The 17,973-nt window shown below is 48.7% G+C and overlaps 1 long non-coding RNA gene across 1 annotated transcript; it reads left to right on the top strand.

Moving 5' to 3' along the window:
- The first annotated feature begins 756 nt into the window (after positions 1-756).
- LOC147708770 (uncharacterized) lies at positions 757-3,843 on the top strand. Its single transcript, XR_015296519.1, has 3 exons — positions 757-805; positions 2,332-2,396; positions 3,761-3,843. It is a non-coding gene; the product is annotated as an uncharacterized LOC147708770 (long non-coding RNA).
- Positions 3,844-17,973: the final 14,130 nt, after the last annotated feature.

Below are 17,973 nucleotides of genomic sequence, written 5' to 3'. Positions count from 1 at the left end.
CTTTTTAGGTCGAAGGCCTAAAAGGCTGCGCTTGCGCAGTCTTAGGCATGAGATTTAATGATTCTTAGTAGCGGAGAAGGTTCCGCCTCCCTGCCCTCTCTCTCCTTCATTGGCTGGCTTCCTAAACGGAGGCCAGCCATTGGAGGAGAGAACGGTCACTTCAAACAAGCCCCATCTTTTTCGGATTTGGGGGCGTGATTTTTTGCGTTCTTTAGACAGTGACGTTGTCTGTCACTCAGAACCACAAAACCACGCCCCCGAATCTGAAAAACACTGAAGCTGACTGCCGCCATTTTGGTTCCTTCGCAGTGAAGGTGAGCCGTTCCTCGCTGTCCTCCCTGATGGTTGCACTCGTGTTTTTCTTGGGTTTTTTAACTTTAGGGATTGCTAACGCCTTACATCTCAGACCGCATTCTTCCAGGCTTCAGGCAGGACCGAAGTGCAAACCAAAGCTGCTGAACTTCTCACCTTATACAAAGGATCAGATCGCGACCATTTTACAGGAGCGGCTGAAGCAGGTAAGGCTGTGTTCTGTAGTGGAGTTTCCTCCCATAACTCCCTCCCGTTCAACTGTACCCTCTCTTTGGGCCTGTCCTACCTCTGAGACCAACCCGGATTCTTCTTTGTGTTTCTAGGTGTCTGGCGTGCTCGACAACCCCGCTCTCCACTGCTGCGGGCCCCGTCTCCGTGGAGGCCTCGCCGCGCCATGACCCTCTCACCGCCGGTGCCTGGCAGTGACTCACGTCCGCCCCACCACCGAAAGTTGAACAAATGGAGCTGGATAAAGACTTCCAATTATTTGCACGTAGGTGGAAAGTAAATAATACCCTTTAATGCTTGCGGAAAGAAATCGCTGCCTTTTGGAAGATGAGCAGCGGAATATCGAGTTACAGATGTTTGTGAATTGACCGTATACAATTGGAAATGCAGAAAGCATACGTTTCCGCCCGAGATGCATCTCTATTAATATGCGCGAAGCGTTGTCTGCCGGGGTAGCAGAACACGAGCATCCTGAGGTGCCTGCCCGCGGTGCCTGTCCGTGGTGCCTGCTCGCGGTGCCTGCCCGCAGTGCCTGTCCGTAGTGCCTTCTCGTGGTGCCTGCTCGCTGTGCCTGTCCGCGGTGTCTGCCCGCGGTGCCTGTCCATGGTGTCTGTCCATGGAGCGCAGGTGGCCCTGGTGATTTGAAAGGCTGCAAAACTCATCTTTTGCCTGTTTGCTTTGGAGACCAAACAATTGAGGTACATATGGTTTTGTTGTTATATACACAGTGAAGTGCACGGCGCTGGTAGCGATCGGCAGCTTCACACACGTTATAGAAGTCTGTGCACACACAGGACTGAAATCTGTTGCCATCCTCAATTTAGCTTCAGATAATGGGTTCTGTGTTTGCAGGGGGAAAGCCGTTGGCATGTGGGCATTTTGAAATGGTTTATATCGCAGGCCCCAGGCCTTCCCCGAGTGTTCTGTTTCACTGAAAGTAAAGATGTGCTCAAAATGGCGAGTACCTGGAATAATGTGTTTTTGATCCGGTGTTGTAATCGGTTACTATTCTACTATGTGTCGGGGTTGTTGTTGGCTTTAATCGGTAGTGGTCACTGTATATTTTAGGGCTGGTCACGCGAAAATATACTGCGCATGGCTGAACAGTCGTTTGTTGCGATATGGGGACTTGTAATTTCTGCAGTGGCACCTCTTATTCTGGGTGGATCGTAGGTGTACGAGGTTGCTCGTGCTCAGTGCGCGTGGACAGATATGGAATGTGCAGAAGCTCTGCTGAAAGTGTGCCGAACTGGTATTAATGGGTGCTGAATGTGGTGGAGTAGTTCACTTGCCATGAAGGACTGTGCTGATGTTTTGGCTGCACGCCTGTCAGTTGGATTACTCCACGTGAGTAGTTGCCTGTTCAGTCAAGAGAGCTGATTTTTGGGTAGAAGGTATTGACATTTTTGTCATGTTGAAATGGGGATGGGTGAGGCGGTTATTGACCCAGACCCCAGTGAAAATGTGCAATTAGTATACTGCGTGGTACGTTTATTTGCATCTAGCAGTGCCTCACTTAAATGTCTTTTGGTGGCAATAAAATCAGAGCTAATTTCCGCTAGGTTTCAGTTCCAGAAAACATCTTGTGACTGTTTCAGTTTCATCATTTGGTTATTGGACTGTCCATTGTGTGGCCAATAAGAATCAATTATTTCCATCCTAGATTTGGCAGCCTGTATGTACCCGAAGGGCCAAGTAGACATTTGCTTTCATATGACTTTAATTAATTTGTTTATAGTTTTGTGATTTTTATTTATTTAAACTGGATTTGTCACTTATTTTTTGTGGTAGGAGAGCAGTTGAGATTGTCGAGTCGGATGTCCGAAGTCATACGCTTCTGAAACCTCTCGTGGAATGTAAGTGATTCCCTCATGGCTGGTTGTTATCCCCCCCCCCCCGCTCCATCCCCCTTCCCATTGCTGACTGGAGCGGGGAAACGTGGTGGTTTCCTTGCCTCCTTCCTGCCCGGCTTTGCCAATGGTGTGTTCAAACACTAGCTGCAAAGCCACCTCCTGGGATGGTGAGTAACATTTGGCACCACGCGCTGGGGCCTGTGGACCATCAATTGAAAATCACACCCAAGCGCTGCCTGAGAGCCCTAATGATCTTTGCAGATGACTTGCTTTGGGTGTAAACAGCTGGGCCTACTCCAAACCAAGGTCGCTTCAGGGCTCGCTGCTGGTCTTTGGTATTGTAGGGGCGTCCTTCCCCTTTGCAGCTGCATCCTATAAATGGGCAGCATATCCTCATTTTGTGACCAGCTGAGTCTGCATTACTGAATGCATCTGCCAAATGTCTACGCTCGTTCGTTGTCCCGAGCAGCTGTCAAGCTGCAGTGCTCGGGAGGCCATGAATGACAGTCTGGATTGCACAGGATTTTGATCTCCTTGCATGCTTTGTGGTGCAGGTCCTGCCTACAGCTTTAATGGTGGAATTAGAGAATTATGTTTACCAGCTTTAAAGCTGCTCAGATCTTTTGCACCTGTCCGGTACTGATTGGCATTGTAAAGAAGAACATCATTTATCCTCCGCTCTCCCTTTCTGTGCATTCTACACAAGTATGCAAATTTCTTCACATACTGATAACCTCTTAAATAAATCTAAACATGAGTCTTGATTTAGCATGCTCTCCTGTGAGAAGCAACAGTTGTAACACTACGGTTTGCTGTATGCAATCTCCTTTTAGAGAACTTTACATGTGGCTAAGAATTAACTTGTGTGCTGTATGTAGGTAGGACAAAAATACTGTTTCAGCATAAACCCTCGAATTTCATTTGGTGGTGTGGTAGATGTTCACACCAAAAGCTGTCCTGGATGTTACGGGTTATTTTATCTTGTTTGCTGCTGCTCGTAAGTGACACTCCAGAGCCCACCAGTTGTTGTAGGGCAGTCTGTCCCTGGCATGTTGTCCTACAAAGAAAAGAGTCCCCGACTAAGTCTGCATGAAGACTAAGTTTCAATTCCCTGCAGTTGCATCTTTTGTGATGTAGAGCATACACTGATGCAACAGGCACATAAAGCGTGGGTGCTTACAGACTTATGTGATCGGCGGCAGCGTAGGCAGCCCCTGGATGTGACTGGCCAATGGTAACCAACTGAATGTTGATGCTTTTAAGGTGATACTGTACTAATATAGCACAACTGTTGTAACTGAACCTTGTACTGTGCAGTATCCTCTGACAGGCTTTTGTACTCTTTCTTCTTGTGTTATTACTTTTAGGCAAATCGCCAACAAAGTCTCCGCAATTGTCTCAGGTTCCTAAACGAGTTAGTCTCCCCCAAATCTCTCGTGTGATCTCTGACGTCTATGGTGACCGAATGACTTCTGGTAACTCTGGGGGTGCAGACGATTCCTTCCCATTGCAACAGAAACTCCTTGTCTGCTCCCTGTTAATGATGACCCGACAGGCAAAAGTGAAGGAGGTGACCTTGGGAAAGGTAAGCAACCGTGTGTGATATGTGCAGTGATTGTGAACATCTAAAGTCTTACCATGTGGGCTTGCATGGATTTGGTTTCTCTAACTGACCGTCGGACATTCCAGTTGGATTTAGCAAGCACTTAATTTCTGTAGTTGTTGATTACGCTATTGGCATTGTAAATGACAATGCCATTTATTTATGATTTTAAAAAAAAGTCATGAGCAATGCCAATAGCTCTACCTTTAATAATGCCGAGACCATTGCATTGTAAATGCTTGTTCCTGCTCCGGTGAGCATTTCTTTCAAGCTAAATGCAGCCAGCGTGTTTCCTCTCATGGGACTCACGCCTGCCATTTTGTAACTAAAGGATGCTCCCTAATGTCGTGAGGGGCTAAAGAAAACACTTTTTCAAGGAACACTTCAAAATCTTTTACATTCTACAGCCTGTAATGAGCTCCACTTGTCATTTTGGGATGCATTGACATTAAACCATTAGACATAAGGAATTTTTTGTTACACATCCCAGCATATGTTTTAAATATACACAAAGCTGAAATAAATGCAATAGGAGATAATATGTCGTAATACAGTGTCTACGACAAGCTGGGAACCATTGAATTAGTTGTTTAAAGTGCATCAGTTTGCTGAGGACGACGTTCTTTTCCCTCACAAGCTTAACCACTGGCCATTTAAGGACATTTTGACTTTTATGTTGCTATACAACAAATTTGTATACATTTTTTCATGTCCTTACACGGAATTTTCACCTTTGCATCATATTTCATAATCTCCTGTCATGGTATTACCACTAGCATTACAACCTTATCCAGAATGTTATGGGGAGAACGAAATCCACACGGTGCATTGTTAAATCTCCTTTACCATTTTCTTTCCTGGCGGACCACAACCCTTATTCTGTACTTTCAACAAATATGGAGAACTTTGAAGGTAATATGCCTTCACCGACAACGTCATCGAGTATCTCACCTTCCACCACTAATTCTAATCCTAAATTGAATTTACCACTTTGTCTATGCTATCTTCTGGTAAACGTGTAAAAAAAAATCCTCCATCACCTATTACATCTCTTTCATCAGATGCTATAGGTGTGCTTCTTGGAGAGATTCGAGCTCTTCGACCCTACTTGGAAGAAACAAATAAACAACTTCAAGCTTTAGATGACAAGTGGTCTAATATGGAAAATAGGGTTGTGAAGATTGAACAGCAAGTGAACTCTGTTCAGGTTGTGGTGAACCAAGTTCCTTCAATGAATTCCGAAATTTCTTTTCTCAAAAAGCAAGTGGAAAATCTTCAAAATCGCAATAGATGTAATCATTTACATATATATGGCCTGGCAGAAGGCTGGGAAGGCTCAAACCCCATTTCGATCTTTAAATTATTCCTTCCACAAGTTCTTGACATTTCCAATTTCCCTGTTTTGAACATGCAAAAAGCACATTGTTTGGGTCGTAGTCCTACTATGGCGCTGTCGTCAGTCAAACGTAGAGGAATCATCATATATTTCTTGGAATATACAGATTTATTGGAAGTCTTACAGGCAGCTAAACTCAAGGGCCATATCTTGTGGCAAGGTTCTAATCTCTTTTTTGCTCAAGATTATGCTAAGGATACAGCTGATCGAAGAAAGAAATTCATATATTTGAAGCCTGCTCTTCGTATTCTCAGCGCCAGATTTGGTCTTTTCCATCCCTGCCTTTTCAAGGTCAAATATAAAAACAAAACTACGATCTATGAAGACTCTGCTTTACTTCAGAAATTCTTAGGTCATTGCAGAGAATAAGATATGGTTGTATCCACACTCACCAATGTTTCACCAGGGTTCAATATGTTTGTGTCCCTAAAAGTGTTGTTAGTTCTCGTTCTGTTTTATGAGTCCCTCTAGTTTTCCTATGCGATATTCACCTATTATATTTTATCCCCTCCGTTAGGTGCGGATGTTTTTGTACTTGATTTTTGTTTTCTTTGGTCTTCTTTGAATGATGTCCTCCCTCCCAGATTTGCCCTGAGTTGCCCAGTTAGTCGTGCCATTTTTCTTTTTTGGCTTCCTCATTCTCAGCTTGTTCATGTTTTTTTGTAGTTTGTTACTATGTTTTGGGAATTTTTGGTTTACATTTCTTCATTGTTGTACATCTCTTTTCGTCATTGTTTTATCTTTTATATCTTCTTTCAGAAACGTTTTTCCTTACCTCACTAAACTTTCCCTTGTCTCCTTCTCTTTTTGTTTTTCTCTCTTTCTTTTTACTTCTATTCTCCTTTGCTATTTTCTCCCTTTTCATAACTACTTACTTCTATTTCCACGCTATTCATTATTACTGGTGCAATTTTATAACCTTCCTCTTTAATATTATTATTTATATAATGTTATCAATCTCTAATTGTTTGAATTATTGTTATGCAATGTATACTTCATTTTGTCTTATAAATGGCTCTAAAAATTGTTTCATTGAATATTAAGGGTTTGGGTTCCCCTATAAAGCATCAAAGAGTATTAACTCATTTATCTAATTTAAAATGTGATATAGCTTTATTACAGGAAACCCATGTTTTAGATAATCAATCAATCAATCAAGACACTTATAAAGCGCACTACATATCCGTGAGGGTTTCAAGGCGCTGGGGGGGGGGCTGCTACTGATCGAACAGCCAGGTGTTGAGGAGTCTTCTAAAGGCCAGTAGGTCTTGGGTATGCCGTAGGTAGGTGGGAAGGGTGTTCCAGGTCTTGGTGGCGAGGTGGGAGAAGGATCTGCCGCCGGTAGTCATTCTTCGGATGCGGGGGACTGTGGTGAAGGCGAGGCCGGCGGAGCGGAGCTGGTGGGTGGGGGTGTAGAAGCTGAGACGTCTGTTGAGGTATGCTGGGCCGGTGTTGTGGAGAGCTTTGTGTCCGTGGGTGAGGAGCTTGAAGGTTATCCCATGAGCTTGGCCGACGTTCCAGGGTAGAGGGTGTTTCCGTAGTTCAGCCTGCTGGTGACGAGGGCCTGAGTGACTGTTCTTCTAGTGTTGGTGGGGATCCACTTGAAGCTCCTGCGGAGCATTCAGAGGGTGTTGAAGCAGGATGAGGAGATGGCGTTGACCTGTTTAGTCATGGAGAGGGTGGAGTCGAGGATGACCCCTAGGTTGCGTGCATGGTCGGTGGGTGTCGGGGCTGTTCCTAGTGCAGTCGTCCAACGCTGAAGGGGTGGAGCCGATGATGAGGACCTTCATCTTGTCCGAGTTCAGCTTCAGTCGGCTGCTCCTCATCCATTCAGCGACAGCCTTCATGCCTTTGTTTAGGTTGGTTTTGGCGGTGCGAGAGTCTTTGGTGAGGGAGAGGATCAGCTGGGTGTCGTCGGCATATGAGATGATGTTGAGGTCGTGCTGTCGGGCGACGTGGGCGAGGGGTGCCATGTAGATGTTGAACAGTGTCAGGCTGAGGGAAGAGCCCTGGGATGCGCTGCAGATGATCTCAAGGGCACTGGAGCGGAAGGGGGGGAAGGTGGACGCTCTGAGTTCTGCTGGGGAGGAAGGATGTGGTCCAGTCCAGGGTCTTCTCTTGGATTCCAGCGTCGTGTAGGCGTGTTCATAGTGTGCGGTGGCAGACCGTGTCGAATTCGGCTGACAGGTCCAAGAGGATGAGGGCCGCTGTTTCTCCGTGGTCAAGCAGGGACCTGATGTCATCGGTGGCAGCACTGAGGGCGGTTTTGGGGCTGTGGTTGTTGTGGAACTCGGACTGGGATAGGTCTAGGATGCTGTTCTTCTCGAGGTAGCGGGTCAGTTGTTTGTTGACGATTTTCTCGGTGACCTTCAACGGGAGAAGGGAGATGGGTCGGAAGTTCTTGAGGTCCTTTGGGTCCGCCTTGGGTTTCTTGAGTAAGGCATTGACTTCGGCATGCTTCCAGCTTTCTGGGAAGGTTGCTGTCTCGGAATAGATGTTGATTACTTTCCGGAGATGGGGTGCGGTGGCTGTGCAGGCTTTGTTGAAGATGTGGTGAAGGCACAAGTCTAGCGGTGATCCGGAGTGGATGGTGTTCATGATCTCGCTGATGTCCTCATTGTTGATGCTGGTCAAGGAGAGCAGGCGGTTGGTGTGGGTGGTGGTCATGGGGGCGGTGGTTGTCGGGCGGTTGTGGCATCGAAGCTGTTGTGTATGTCGGCGATCTTGCAGTGGAAGAAGGTGGCCAGCGAGTCGCACAGGTCTTGCACGAGCGGGATGTCGTTGCTGTTAGAGCGGGGGTTGGAGAGTTCTTTCATGATGTTGAAGAGCTCTTTGCTGTTGAGTTCGTTGTTATCTAGGCGTTCTTTGAATTAGGCCCTCTTGGCAGTTCTGATGAGTTGATGGTGTCTATGAGTGGCGTTCTTGTGCGCTGCGTAGCTGTCCACTGTTCGTTCGAGGAGCCAGTTCTTCTCCAGTTTTTGCCATGTTCGTTTGGAGGCCTGGAGGTCTTCGGTGAACCAGGTGGCTTTCTTGCTGGTGTGGCTGTTGTGGGGTGTCTTGAGTGGGGCAAGGGTGTTGGCGCAGTTGTTGATCCATTGTCTGAGGTTGCGGGCTGGTGTTCGGGTTGGTGGAGTCGGCGGGTGGGTCCTGGGCGAGGGTGGTGGTTAGCTGGTCTTTGGTGACTTTGCTCCAGCTGTGTTGAGGCATCTGTTGGGTGCGGTGGTGCATGGTGGGCTTCCTGAAGGTGAAGTGAAAGCAGTGGTAGTCGGTCCAGTGGGGTTCGGTGGTGTGGTTGATGGTGACGTGGGGGCTTGCGGTGAAGATGGGGTTGAGTGTGTGGCCGGCGGCGTGGTTGGGTGCTGTCACAAGCTGTCTGAGTCCAAGATTGGCGAGGTTGTTGATCGGGGTGTTGGAGTTGGTGTCGTTGTTGTTCTTGAGGTGGAAGTTCAGGTCCCCGGTGTGGATGTAGTCCATGGAGGCGAGGGCGTGTGTGCTGATGAAGTTGGCGATGGAGTCGCTGAACTGTGGTCAGGGTCCAGGGGATCTGTAGATGAGGGTTCCTCTGAGGGTGGTGTTGGGGTTGGTGTGGATCTGGAAGTGCATGTGTTTGGCAGTGCTGAGGGTGTCGTCGGTGTTGGTTGAGACTCTGAGGGTTTTCCTGTGGACGATGGCGAGTCCTCGTCCAACGCCGTTGGTACGGTCCCTGCAGGTGACCTTGTAGCCTTCAGGGATGACTATGGCGATGTCAGGAGCTGAGGTGGGGTTCAGCCAGGTCTCCGCCAGGAAGGCGACATCTGGGGAGGTAGATTCGAGAAGGTCCCAGAGTTCGACGGCGTGTTTGCGGGCGGAGCAGGTGTTGAGAAGAATGCATCTGAGGTAGTTGGGTTCTTTGGTTGGTGGTTTGGATAAGGAAATCCCCAAACTTAAACGACAATGGGTAGGTCGTGTTCTTGCCTCTCCCGGCTCAGGACATCGTAATGGTGTCATTATTTTATGTCATAAACGTCTTAACTTACAGATTCTCATGCAAGGTACTGATGATGCTGGTAGATGGATTTTTGCTTCTATGTTAATTAATAACATCCCCATAGCTCTTTTTAATCTTTATGCTCCTACTGCCCCTGATGTTACTTTTTTGCCTATATATTATCTAAATTGATGTTGTTTCAAGATAAATATTTATTAGTTGGAGGGGATTGTAATTTAGTTATGGACACTATTATTGATCGTAATTCTAAGTCTAAATTCAATCCCTCTCCTATGCACTCCCAATTCACATCCACTATTCAACAACAGTCACTAATAGACACTTGGCCATTATGTAATCCCACTCTTCTAGAATACACTTTCTTTTCTCCTGTACATTCCTCCATATCTCGTATAGACTATCTGTCTGTTCACTTCAACAGCACATTTACAGCATATCATTCATTCGGATATTTGTTCTATATTAATTTCTGATCATGCCCCGGTTACTCTAAATGTGGATCTCTTACCACCTACTCAAGGTACAAGAAGATGGAGATTTAATAATTCTCTCCTTTTAGATCACAATTTTACTCAGAAGTTTGAAGCTTTTGCTACCAATTTCATTTTAGAAAATGAAACCCTGTGCATGTCTCCACAGATCGTCTGGGATACCCTTAAAACAACCTCTATGGACTTTATTAATTCCTTTGTATCCCATTGAAAAAATCTTATTTGCATAAATTGCAGTCGCTTACGTCACACATTAAGCAATGAGAGCACACATTTTTTTGCACAAATTCTAAATCTTGTCTAGAAGAACTTATTAGAACCAAGTTTGAATTCAATAAAATATCCGCAGACAATGCTAATTCATTTTTACTCAAATTGTCAGCCAGATATTTTGAAGGTCAAAATAAAGCAGGGAAACTTTTAGCCAATTACCTTAAAGTTAAAAAAGAACGCATCAAGATTATCTCTATTCTTACTCCCAATAATCACATGGTTTACCAAAATGAAGATATCTTAGTAGAATTTACCCAATTATTTCAATCTGTTTATACTACTGAATTCCCTGTTCCTCAGGAGGATATACTTCAATACTTATCATCTATTAACCCACCTTCCTCTTTGGATCTCGATGTTTCAGTATTGATGAAGATATTAGTGATGTAGATATTACTAATGCTATTTAAAATTTTAAATGTGGAAAAGCTACAGGACCTGATGGCTTCATGGTTGAATTTTACTCTTATTTTTCTCAAATTCTTATTCCTAAACTACATCAATTATTTCACTTTTTTTTCTACCAAAAAATCCAGTGGCTCTTTCCAAGAGGCTTTGATATGCCTTCTCCCCAAAGATGTAAAGATCATACTTTATGCAAAAACTATAGACCAATTTCTTTAATTAACTTAGACTACAAGATTGTTGCAAAGATTCTAACTCTTCATTTAGATTCTTTTTTACCTTTACTAATTGGGCGGGAACAATCTGGATTTATTAAAGGTAGACATCTTCCGGATAATACTAGACTCTGATTTAATGTTCTTACCAAGGCCAAATCTTATAAAGACTCCTTAGCAGCCATCTCTTTGGATGCTGAGAAAGCTTTTGATAGATTTGGATGGCCTTTTTTTTCTCTACCTTGTCCAGTTCTGGTCAGAAATGTATGAAATTATATTTCCTTATTATATTCTTCTCTCGTTTCCTCCATCTTATCTAATGGTCTTATATTGTCACCTTTTCCTTTATATCGTGGAGTAAGACAATGATGTCCCCTTTCTCCGCTTCTCTTTATACTTGCTCTCGAACCCTTCCTAACCAGAATTCATTCCAACTCTCAGGTGACAGGCTTTAAATATGGAATTAATCACTTAAAACTCTCTGACTATGCAGACGATATCTTGCTCTTTTTATCACGAACCACAGACTTCTTTACCAGCTTTCCTATCTGAAGAATTCTTATTTGCATCAGTGTCTGGTTATAAATTAAATCTTGACAATGTGAAATCCTCCCACTGAACAAGATGTGTTTTTCGCCAGATTATCACAACATCCAGATGGAACCCTATGTTCTTATCATGGTGGGGCTATCTTGATACGAAAAAAATGATGTTAGTTCCTATAATTCTTTTTTACATTTCTAATATGCCTGTTAATATTCCTACTTCCCATTTTAAGATAATTTACTCAATATTATCGACATTTTTGTGGAATAATAAAAAATCTTGTATGTCTCTACATAAGCTTAAAAGACCAAAACAATTGGAAGGCGTTAAATTTTCCAGATTTCCAATCATATCACATTGCATTTTCTCTAAGGCAATGCTCTCTTTTACTTCAAGACACAGATGATGTTCCATTACTACTGCTATGGACTACTATTAAAAAATCTTTCCAACAACCTTTCTCCTTTCAAGAACTTTTATCTTTTACACATCGTCCTTTGTCATTATCTCTCCCTATTTTAAATAATACTTGCAAAATCCTCCAACCTTTATTTACAAATCATCTCTCTCCTGAGGATACATTTATGCAATCTCCAATATGGTATAATAAACATCTTAAAATCAATAGTATAATTATTTTTTGGAAAGGTTGGTTTGCTATAGGATTCATTGGGTTCATCAACTCTATCAAGATAATAATTGGATATCTTTTATGGTTGCCCAAACACGCTTTTCTTTACCTCCCTCCTATGCATCTAAAAACGCTTCCTTAATTCTACTGATCCAGTCAACTTACAATCGTTTGGCACTCATATCTGCTTCTTCACTTTCGCCGCCTACTGTTCGGTCAGTCCTTCCTCTTTCTCCATCCGCATCCCAAATATATAAACATCTAATTTCTTCTCCAACCACTAGAGATAAAATGGAAGTGGAACTATCCTGGGAAAATGATTTTCAAGGTTCATTTTCTATGTCCCTTTTGGCCACCATCATAGCTGTGCTGTAAAACAACTTGTCAGACCTGGACCCATCCAAACCGTCCGTGATTCCTAGCAAGGTGTGACGTGGATCATGGGGGACTTCCCAGCCCAGCACCTCTGTTAGTTCCCCTTCTATGGAACCCCAGAATTGCCCCAAGCGGGGGCATGACCCAACCATGTGGAGGAAATCGGCTGGAGCATGTTGGCATCGCATGCAGGACGCATCAGGGCGCAACCCTGCTCGGTGTAAGCACAGGGGGGTAAGGTACGCTGCGTGTAGGTAGTAGACCTTAATCAGCTTGAGTTTGGCAGAGACAGTAACTATTCTGTGGGCCATGAGGGCATCGCGCCAGTCTGCATTGTCAAGAGGGCCCACCCATTCTACCCATTGGTCCTTCAACTTGTCTAGTGATGTGGAGGTGTTATTGACTAAAGTGCGGTAAATTCGGGAGACCCCTCCCCTCCCCTCCCCAAGTCGCCCATCAGCGTCTGAGCTTCCGGGGGCTGTATTTGGGGAGCCTCGTGTCACCTGTAATGTGTGTTAGAAGAGCGTGCCTCAACTGTAGATATTTACAGTGTTGAGAGGAATGCAGGGAGTAGCAGTTCTGGAGCATCTGGAAGGACAACATCTGGCCTTTTTCCCACACATCCCCCAATTGGGAGATACCAAAAAGATCCCAAGATTTAAAACCCTGCAGCCCGCTAACTTCCCAAAGCCATGTTCCCAGTTAAAGGGGGGTGCACTGGGTCAATTTTCCTAGCCACCTCGTGTGGCGGAGCAATGCCCGCCATGCCAGGAGCACCGAGCCCGTCACCGCAGGAAGTCTGGATGGAATGGGATCTCCATATAGCATGGCTTGGACGCGCGTTATCCCCATTTCACTCAGTTCAAGCCTGTATGTCGGGTCTGACCACCCCGTTAAACCAATCATGTATCACTAGTAGACGTACCGCTAGAAAATACAGATATAGGTGTCTCATTCCCATGCCCCCGTCGTAAGAGGGAATCTGAGTAACAGCCAGAGCCACCCGGGTCCGTCCACCACTCCAGAGGAACTTTGTGGCTAGGCTGTCCAACTCCCTGAACCAGACCTTGGAGTACCAAAAGGGTGTGTTCTGGAGGAGGTAGAGGAACCTTGGGAGGATCATCATTTTGAATAAAGCAACCCTCCCCAGGGGGTTCAGGGGCAGCACCCTCCATTTAAGGAGATCCTCTTTAGCCCTCTTAACCAGGGGATCACGTTGAGGGACCGGCCCAATTCGGGGAGTAGGGTGATCCAGATCCCCAGATACTTGAAGGACAGCCTCCGGAGGGGTATGGTGGACTGCTACTCGAAGCATTCCCTAGAGAGATGCAGAGGGACTAGCACAGATTTTCGGGGGTTAAGCTGCAGCCCTGTGACAATCTCGAAATCGTGCAAGACTCGGAGGCACGGTGGCCCTGAGGAGGCGGGGTCAGAGAGGAAGACTGGCACATCGTCTGCGTATAGCGTGATCTTGTCCGTGTCCGTCTGTGGCCATTCCCATCCACGAATACGCTCTTCAGCCCACACCAGGGACACCAGGGGTTCCATCACCAGGGCGAATAGTAAGGGAGAAAGAGCACAACCCTGCCTTGTGCCCCTGGCGATGGGAAAGGCCTCTGACAGCACCCCGTTAGCAAGGACTAGCGCTCTCGGGGGAGCGTAGAGGACTCGAACCAGAGAGCGAAAGTGGGGTCTGAAACCCTTCTCGACCAGTACCCCTAACGGATACTCCCAATCCACAGAATCAAAGGCTTTTTCAAAGTCTATGAACAGGAGGGCCAAGTAAGGGGTTATCAGATGTCGGTGTGCCAAGGCTGACTGCAGTCTTCGGAGACAATGCCAGGTCCCCCGCTGCGGCATAAATCCGAATTGGTCCGGGTGCACCAATGAGGCCAAGTTGGGTTTCAGTCGTTGGGCCAGAATGGTGGCGTAAAGTTTAATTTCGGTGTTGATCAGGGATATGGGGCGGTATTCAGCACAGGAGCGGGGGGAGGTTGGGCTTTCGGGATAACTACAATGGTGGCGATATCCGTCTCTGGTGGAAACGATCCTCGGTACACCGCTTCTTTAAATAAGTTTGCCAAGTGACGGACCAAGGTGCCTCTATAGGCCGCGTAAAATTCCTGAGGCAGGCCGTCCGGGCCTGGGGTCTTGCCCGACGGGGTCAGGCTGATCGCTTCTTCAATCTCCTTCAGGGAGATGGGGTGTTCCAAATCCTTCTGGGCCCCCGGATCTAGCGTGGGAAGGCGCACTCCGCCCCTGTCAAGGAGGGCAGTGACGGTCAGCCTGGGGGTCCGTGCGGTGTACAATTACCTGTAATACGCAGCAAAAGTATTTGCCATTGGGGGCGTGGCTTGGCGGGCGAAGATGGCGGTCGCAGCCTTGTAGAGCTCCCGCCGGCCCGGACTTAATTCGATCATTTATCCTGACCCCCGAGCCCGCTGTTGGTACCCAGTGCTTGCTTTCGATCTGGCGAAGTCTCCTGTCTACTTTGGTGTGTCGATCCTGCATTTCTTCCCTTCCTGTGATCGGAGGGAGGCGGCGGTGAAGTGCGGCCTGGTGACCGGCCGGAGGCCGGGGTCCTCGAGTTTCGCGACGCCTGGTGGCAGTTGCGATTTGGCGGGTGCGGGTGGCATCCGCTGCATCGCCCTTGGCTCATCTTTCTGGCCGCGATCGTCTGGAGATCGGGACGGTGCCAATAGCTCCTACTCATCGGCTCTCCCCCTGTGTGACCGGCGAGCGGTGGCGGCAAGGCGTGGCCCCGCGACAGTCTGGAGACGGGGTTCCTTGAGGCGGCCGGTGACGGACTGGCGGACGGTGGTGGCATCCGATCTGCCTCTCCTGGCCCGGCCCACTGGATACGGCTGCCCACAGACCACGGAGCCACAGCTTCTTTTTGTACTTTGGACGGTCGCTCGTGGGGACGAGTGCGGGTGCGGCCTGTCCCGCCTGGGTGACGCCGGGACCTCGAGTTTCGCGACACCCGATCTCGGCGGCCGGCCCGCATTCCTCTCTGGGGCCTCATCTGGGCCGTCCCGTTCAGGACTTGTGACAGTGCCCGAAGGTTCGGGGGTGGTGTCCGCCCTGCCCAGCGTGTGCCATGACCAGGGACAGAGGAGGTGGCCCGCCTAAACATGGCCCCATCGATAAATTCACTGGGCCGAGTGGTGGCGCCGGGGCGGCCGGTGGCAGCGGTGGCCCTGGGCCGGACAATGCAGCTATACTGGCGGCCATCACCCAATCCCGAGACATGCTTGATGCCAAGATTGGGGCGGTTGGGGCGGATGTCACGCTCCTGCGCCAGGACCTCCGCAACGCGGTGGAGCGGATCGCTGGGGCTGAGACCCGTATCACGGAGACCGAGGCGGACATTGGTGGCCTAAAGAAGCGGTTGGAGGAGGTGGAGAGCATCCAAAAGACACTGGCGGCCCGCGTGGAAGATGCAGAAGGGCGCGCGCGGCGCAACAACCTCCGCTTCATTGGCTTTCCGGAGCGGTGCGAGAAGGACAACATGGAGCGGTTCTTAACCGGGTGGCTGGAAAGCTGGCTCCCCGAAGGGGCACTGTCTACGTGCTTCGTGATTGAGAGGGCCCACAGGGCTCTGACCCAGCGGCCGCCGGAGGGCGAGCGCCCACGACCCGTCATCGCTCGCCTGCTGAATTATCATGACCGGGATGTTATCCTACGGGAGGCGAGGAACAAGGGCTCACTCGCCTTCGAGAATCATACTATCATGATTTTCCCGGACTACACGAAGATGGTACAGCAACAGAGGCAATCCTTCATGGACGCTAAGGCTAAGCTAAGGGGCCTCAAGCTCCAATACTCGCTCCTGTATCCGGCTCGCCTGCGGGTGATATATCAGTCTCGGTCCCATTTCTTCGATTCCCCGGAGGAGGTGTTCCGCTGGACCGATGAGGCGGTGCGACTCAGGCCCCATGCCCAGCCGGGGCTGGACCCTGGCAGGTCCCAGGGATCGTCGCCGGAGCGGACGGATCGCCCAAACAGGAAGGGCCGCCATCGGAGGTCTCGCTCCAAGAAGAGATCGGCTTCCGCCAGTGCATCGCAGTCGGGTGGTGCCAGGGAATCGGAGCACTCCGATGCGGGCAGCTGAACATTGCTGGGTCTGCACGCACTTTGTATGCTGAATACTGAACTGCTCTGCTTTGGCTGGTGAGACTGTTTCATTCTGTCCTTGATGTGCCAGTCGGTTCCCATGTGAAGACTCCAGTTATTGCCATGGGGACGCAGTGGGGCTCGGGGGGTACCATTTGTGGGCCTCAGACCCTCACGGATGTGAGTGTTGTTGGGGGGGTGGTGTGTGTGTCATTGTGGGGTTGTTGGGATCCATTGGTATGGCGGGCCCTGGGTCCTCTGTTTTGGACCCGGGTCTCTCCATGCCGCGACAGATACTTCAACGTTTTTTGAGGTATTGGGGTGGTGGGTGTGGGGCGTGGGGGAGAGTTCTGGTGTTGCGATTGTTGGGGGGGTCCTGGGTTGGGAAGGGGGTGCTGAGTTTGCGGGCTGGGGGGGTGGGTCCACACGTGTCTGAGGCTTTGACTTTTGTTGATTTGCGGGTTGCACCAGGGTGGGAGGGGGTTCCGGATTCTGGACTGTGTATTGACAATGGCTGATACGGCGACTGTGTCTCCTTCAAAGACCCTGCGGGTGGTGACATGGAATGTGCGGGGTATCCTGGATAAGATCAAGCGTGGGGCGGTGCTGCGGTGGGGGAAGAGGGAGATGGTGGATGTACTCCTGCTCCAGGAGACTCACATGCTGGGCTCCAAGGCCCTTAGCCTTCAGAGGTTTGGTTATCAACAGGTTTATCATGCTGGCTTTACAAGGGGGTCACGGGGGGTGGCCATATTGGTACACCGTAGGGTGGCCTATGTTCATGAGAAGCAATGGATTGATCCTCAGGGTAGGTTTGTCTTTATTAAAGGCCTGCTGGGTTCCGAGCCGGTGGTCTTTGGAAGTGTATACGCCCCTCCCCCCCTGCAGTGGGCATTGTCTGAGCGGCTGTTTGCGCTGTGGGACGAAATCCCCGAGGTCCTGACCATGGTGGGGGGTGACTGGAATGAAGTCATGGATGTGGGCCTGGACCGCCTGAGGCGAGCACATGTAGTGCCTGACCCCCCCCCCGCGGCTGCTCCCACCCGATTGTGTGCGACTGTGCGTAGTCTGGGCTGGATTGATGTGTGGCGGCATTTTCATCCCGCAGTACAGGCCTTCACGTATGTATCGGCGGTGCATGGGTCCTTCTCGAGGCTCGATTATTTGTTTGTGCCGGGTGCATGTCTGAGCCGTGTCAGGGATGCCGCAATACTCCCCAGGGGCCTCTCAGATCATTCCCCTGTCCTGGCCACCGTGACCCTCCCCTCTAAACGGCAACCTTTTCGCTGGCGTATGTCCGCCTGGCAGCTGCAGCGGCCGGAGTACGTGACGCATTTGCGCGAAGCGATCGACCACTTCTGGCGCGAGAACTTGGTGGGGGGTGTCGATGCAATTGTTGTGTGGGAGGCGCTGAAGCCTACGCTCCGGGGCATTGATATAACTTGGTGTGCGGCTGCTCGGCGGGAACGTCGGGAGGCCATTGTGACTGCCGCGGCCCGCGTGGAGGAGCTGGAGCAGCGTGGTCGGCTCGGGGGTGACGA

The sequence above is a fragment of the Lissotriton vulgaris genome, chromosome 6 (assembly GCF_964263255.1).
Source record: "Lissotriton vulgaris chromosome 6, aLisVul1.2, whole genome shotgun sequence".
NCBI classification, from domain to species: domain Eukaryota; kingdom Metazoa; phylum Chordata; class Amphibia; order Caudata; family Salamandridae; genus Lissotriton; species Lissotriton vulgaris.
The sequence above is the reverse complement of the archived record's forward strand: the minus strand, read 5'-3'. Positions and strand labels throughout refer to the sequence as shown.